The sequence below is a fragment of the Dufourea novaeangliae genome, unplaced genomic scaffold (assembly GCF_001272555.1).
Source record: "Dufourea novaeangliae isolate 0120121106 unplaced genomic scaffold, ASM127255v1 scaffold241, whole genome shotgun sequence".
NCBI classification, from domain to species: domain Eukaryota; kingdom Metazoa; phylum Arthropoda; class Insecta; order Hymenoptera; family Halictidae; genus Dufourea; species Dufourea novaeangliae.
Genome location: NW_015374117.1, coordinates 541,176 through 547,756, shown reverse-complemented (window position 1 = coordinate 547,756; position 6,581 = coordinate 541,176).

Genomic DNA, 6,581 nt, shown 5'->3' with positions numbered 1-6,581 from the left:
TGTCGATGCAATCGAGCCAAGAATCTGGGACAAGAAGCGTGCTCGCGATTTAGCTGTCTCCGGCAAGATCCTTTACTGATAAACAAAACCCGTTCGAGGAGGTTGGCTTCTCACGTCTTTCGTCCAGATAGTATCTTTCTGTTAACTGGCTGAGACGTTATTTTATAGGGCGAGACTGGATTGCTTTAAAGTCTCGATTGATTCGCCGAAGAAACAACTCCGGAATCGATTTTGACTTCGTATAATTGTAATCGGTCAGGAACAGTCGATGATCTTTTTCTATTTAATGGAAGTATCTCCAAATACTAACAACAATTAAAAATTTATGTTGATAATAAGATGACACTATGTTAAATATTGTAATAAGTACTTATTCAGTAGATGATATTATTTCACTATTTTCCTGCTTCTATAATATTAAACTTCGTAAACTTTAAACTCAGTTTAGAAACTGGTATAGGTAGAACACTTCAGGCCTAGGACGACGACATATCTGTGTAACTATAAAGATATGAGAAGCCAAAAGTACATATTGCTTTAATTCTTGGTTCGATTCAGGTCACTGTAATAGTTTTATACATGGTGAACGATTCCTTCCTAGATCACACCGAACCACAAGCAGAAAATAATCGAGATCACGGATACATGGCAATTAGGACAATGCCTATGCCGATGCCCGGGTGGCTTTTACGAGGACAGCAAGGTTGCCCTGAATAGCTTCTGGCTAGGCTTCGTCGTTAAACCGGCTCTCGACGGCGCGCGTACGGATCGGTTACGTTCCCCCATAAATTTTCCGCGACGTAAGCCTCCCCCCTTGGCCGGTGGTGTGTTATCCGTGAAAGTTCCGGCCTTCCTGTTTCGAACGTGGAAAAATGCCTCTGGTTCCGCCTCGTAATACATTGGCAACGACGACGACTCAATGTTCACAATCCACGTGGCTCCGAGGCATTTCTGTCATTCCACGGTCTATGCAGGTTCGACGGATATGTTTCTAGACTCGATAGATCGCGCACGTATTAATGTGGCTCGAATACTTTCGGTGAAACACAAACGGAAGAAATTCTCCGTTTCTTTTCCGACGATACATGTTTTTCCTCGAATCGCGTATCGAGGGAAGTCGGCGGGGTGATGTTTAAACGAGAATCGTAAGTATTCGAATATTCAAACTATTCGAATACTTTTAATACTTCTAATCTTTCGAATAATTCTAATACTTCGAATAATTCGAATACCTCGGATACTTTAAACGATTCGAATATCAAATTCGAATTGTACTGCTATTTGAATATTCGAGTCTTCGAATTATTCCATGATTGTTTCACGTTCCACTGTACAAGGGTTAAAACCGAATAGCGATTTAGCTTATCGGTACACCTGAAGATCTGTCGCATGTACTGACTTGGGTTCTAAAATGATGATTGACCTATCGTTGTTTAGATAAGGTCCATTTTCATAGGCTAATTTACAGAAGAATATCATAGGTAATTATTCGAGGTGGATGGATGAAGGGAAATTCTTAATCGCGATGGCGTCGGTCCGACGTCCCGTTTTTCCCCCCCGAAAATGACGCAAGGCTTTGTAATCCGGCCGGATCGTAGGATTACGAGCCACCGAATCAACGGAACGTGGAAGTACAAGGTGTATTGCATAAGGATATTGCGTTAATGTACCTACGCCGTGCCGTTGTTCACCGTCCCCCATGAACATCAAGAAACGTTCAATTAATGTCCCCTTCGCGTCACGGCCCCGTACGATTTTGACATATACCCACCGAATAGAAAGTGACTAAGTTGCATAAATTCGTCACCTGTTTTCAAATAAGCCAAAAACTTGTTGATACATTAACAAGTACAGTTGACACTCTACTCAAACTAGTAAGGCGGATCCGCAACGGAAAAACGCGTGAATCACTCGAGACTGAGTAAACACAACCAGCTTCTGTTCGTTTACAAACGTTTCCAAACGTTTACCAGTTTCTTATTCTTCCTTTCGTTTTTTCTCTTCTTTTACTCTCATCCTCGCAGAAATCCGTGTCGAGGTTTATGTATATTCTGCGAAAGTAAAATTCTTATGCATCACTTCTTGTGTGGACCTCATTCCGTTTCAAAATTCCGCTCCGTCGAACGGAATCCTTCGAATACATACATTAAATCCTCGATGAGTGTACGTAGGCTCTTCTACATTAACCAGGAGAGGTTCTCAAGTGTAACGCTGACTTTTTAATAAGATTTAGCAGAGTGATAGAGCATATGACTATTAGTTTATGAAATGTTCAATGTTCAGTGACGAGGAGCCTTCGAACACTCATCAAAGATTCACTGTACTGCGAGATTAAATTCACGGAAAAATGTTGTAACTGCATTTAAATAATCCATCCTCTTTGCAATGTCTGTGTCACCTATATTCCGATATAGTCAGCAATTTTGCGAAAAATTGGACAGCCCTCGAACACTCATCGAGGATTTACTGTAATCCCGAGGACATTCTGCTTTCGCTTGTTTTCATCATTCCTGATAGTCTCGACTCACCGAGATGTTAATCGCACGATTCCTCCCCAAACCAGGTTCATCCATACGATCAAGGAGGCTCGATGATCTTCTTCCTTCACGTATCCAACTCGAAAGCTGCGTATTATTACGTCGATCCTGCTTGCGCAATCTTCTGCGCCTTTCTTATTCCCTTTTTTTTTTCAATCGTACAAAAACGACCCGCAACGTTGCGTAAGTTTATTGGCTTGTATATATTCATTCATAAAGGTGGAGTTGCGGCCCGTATCGTGCGAAGTTCCATTCCTCTTTTTCGATTCTTTCATTGGGATACTCGAGAAGAAGAGAAATCCGTCTAAAGTTGGTCCTTGAAAAAACTGGAATCTATTCATCGACATTACGTGCAACCTCGTCATAGAAATGAAAAGTGATCGGGATAGAACGGAACACAGACCCAACTACTCGCCAATTTCACAAGACAGTGACATTGGCAGTACGTTTTTTATCGTCTCCGTTACGCAAGCCAGCCATTGTTCCGAGCTGATCCTAATTACCATCATTACGATCGCGCCAGATATTAGTCTTGTGTACCGTTGACCTCTCGTTTCATTTCGCTGCGACACGGTTCTTTACGATCCCCCTTGACGATCGTCTGGCTGCCTGGAAAACTGCTTCACCGTGTCCGACCAGACGATCGTGGAATTCATTTCCTTCACCGTAGATCATTTCCAAAGGCGATCATCGGATCTCACCGGTCGGGCTCCTTTCTCTCGAAGCGATCGATTTGAAATTTCCCTGGAAACAGAACCGGAGTAGACTGCCCCAAGCCTACGGGAATTCCTGATCGCATCCAGGCCGATTACGATCGATTCGCCGTTACGTCACCCGCATCCTCGTCACTCGATCTTTTCCTCTCGTTTCCGTCTCGTTTTGCTTTCACCCCGTCTCGAACGCACCGATCCGACGTCCCACTGTCGTACGGACTCTGTCGTCTTGGCGCCGGATCGACGATATATGGTAACGTAAGAGCGAAGACGGAAGACTGGAGAACGGGTTTAGGTGGCTCCAGATAAATCGCGGATATGTGCGTGAACGGTGTCATGGAAGATCGAAGGATTTTAATGTTGCTCGATCGGCAAACGAAGTTCTTTCTTTATCTGGGAATTAAATTTCGGAAGATTTTGTTACCATTTTCTAGTCTTCACCAACTGTTTGATTTTTGTAATTAATATGAGAATTGAGTCGATTGGATGAACAGACGGTGGTCTGTTTGGTCTTCAGGTTCAAGGTCACACGAAGGTTACGTCACAGTATATGGCTCTGCAAGATCAATTAATTTTTACAGGTTTATAATAGCTTCTTGGTGTCTGTCGATGGCCCTTGTAAGACTATCCAGGTCTATCCAAGCAACACCACTGGGTGGCTGCTAAAAAATGGAGGTCGATGTTGGTCAAAGGAGACGGTGAAAGGTGATTGCAGGTAGCCAAAAATGGCGAATTGGGTCGAAGATGACCAGTGAACTTCGTAGAAGGGAGCCCGGATTTGCCTGAAGCTCGACGACATATGCGAATTTTCGGCCTCGACGAACCAACTTATACAATAATCCCCTCCCTTTAAAACAAATGCATCGATCCGACAGCGTTCTCTGGATTATCTTTAGACGAGACATTACCAGAAATGGGCAAATTCATTTTGTAGACAAAGAATTTCGAATAATGAATAAAAGATTCAAAAAGGTATTTCGGTATTTTTAATTGACCTAAACGTGGGAATTCTAATTTCTATAAGAATATAACAATTGTTCTTCCATGACTAGACACTTGGCGGACAATTATATAATATAGGTATCCATTTATAGCGCCCCTAACTTGCAAAAAACTTAATATTATCTCCGCAATATTATTATTAACATATTAAAACCCAGAGTACAGAAAACAAATTTCTGTGGAACCTGATTTTTCTCTATATTAATATCCCAAATTATAAATTTGCATAAAAATCCGCAGTCTAACTATCAGCAATTATTCTAACCAAGTGACGTAATACAATATTTCAAAGGATCACGAAATCTACTGATTCGATCCTAGATATACAAGTGAAAATACATTACGATTCCACTATAGTCGGTTCTTCAACCTTGAAGAAAATATCGTTTTTTCCCTCGAACCGGAAGGCCGTCGAGCTGTTTTAAATACCATATCCGCTACCGAATCAGGTGGCCCCGCGGTATTTCCGGCGTTGTTCTCTCGATCGATCCTCGCAGCGATATCCAAGGCGGACGCATTGCGTGGTGCGTGCGTGCGTATGGCCGCAGGTGAAAGTGGACGTTCGGCGGAGTCATTGTGCGGGGACGTTTCGCGGAAAGGCAGAACTTCCCGGTCTTCCGATTACGCAACCGGACGGACCAGTTTTCGGCCAGGTACAGACCAGGGCCCCGCGTGAAATCGAAAGCGAAAGGGGGCACGACGCCCGATCCCGGATCAGCCAACGCTTCTCGATCGGCGAAGAATGACCCCTTAAGGTGGCTCACGCAAATTTTTCATAATTATAAATTCAACTGTAAAATTTACCAGAGCATTCTTAAAAGCTTCAACTATCGAATAAAACTACAAATTATGATCAAAGTATGCAAACTTATGGGTTTCAATTTTCCATGCTTTTGGTTACTACCTTAGTAGTTAATTACTAAAAAAGATACTTCTTCTATGAATGTCTGCTATGAGCATCAACGTCACTTGTTTTCCTTTGGTTTGTTCGACGAACTTTCCAATTTCTTAAGACTTAAAAAAGCTATTAAAGTTCTTTTACAATAACGAAAAAAAATTTCGTTCTTTCCACTTATTTGTAAAATGACCTTATTTTTTTGCATGTTTTCGTTGAAACGCATATCGAATGCTTATTCTTGCTATATTCGCCTGATTAAATATCACCTTCTCTTCGGGCCGCTAAAGGGGAGAGGATCTTTAACTCTTTCTCGCCCGTGGCGACGAAAACCGAGAGAGCTCATGAGTCGAGATCGACGACCATTGGGGCGTGACTTCTCATGCCTCTTCTCACCTCTTGCCTTCGTAACCTGGGCTCCTCTGGCCCAGTGAAACAAGCTCGAGTGTTCGTCTCCACTTGCAGCGAATTTATCGTCGCGACCGGTGTGTAATCGGCGCCGATTACACAGCCCCGTACAGGATCCGCTTTACCGTTGTTAATTAACAATTCAACAATCAAAAAAATTGTAAAACCCGTGGTCGTAAATCAAAGTGACTTAATTAAGAATTTCGCAGTCGTTACATAAAACCCAAAGGAGGAGGTATTATACATGTGGCGTTAATTCATATGGATTCCAATTCGAGTTACGCGTGAAGGTACCTACATTTCGAGGTTTTTTACCGTGGGAATGAATCAAATCGATCGTTCTTATCGTTCAGGAAGTTCCTGGATCACGAGTAATTTCATCGTTGCGTGCTTGATGGAAAAAATCCAATAAACATATATATATATATATATATATATATACGGTGATTGCCTCAATTTCAACGGCGGTTACGTCTGATCCGCAAGTCGAGTGCAGGCTAATCCGGATTAGGCCTGGGATACGTATAATACGGATTAAGACTGTGATTTATATCCTTATTAGTTAGGCTACAGACAGATCTGGATCAAAGCCCGCGTGAGCATACATTGATTCCACTTACCTTGTTCCGCCACGATGTGCTCGATGAATGTCGCTGTCGATCGTTAATATAATTCGAGACGCATCGAAACCCGAGGTTCACGATAAAATCGGGGCACGTTTTCGCGGTACGGAACCCAATGAAAGCATCGGTCGCGATGCACGCGCATACACGCGTTCCCAGGTGATGCAACCGTGCACTCCTGGTCTTTTCGAGTCTCGGCACTCGTTTCCGCATCTTCGGCGGTTACGCAACACCACGGTGAACCAGTTTCTGGACAGGCCACCTTTGTGTAATTATGCCCGAGCAGCTGTCCCCGCAAGAACAATACCGTCTCCTGTTCTTACGGGCCGTGAAAGCTGTCGTCCTACGCGCTTGTCAACGAAAGTTCGAGCATCGTCGTTTTTTATTTTTCTTTCTTCGTGCA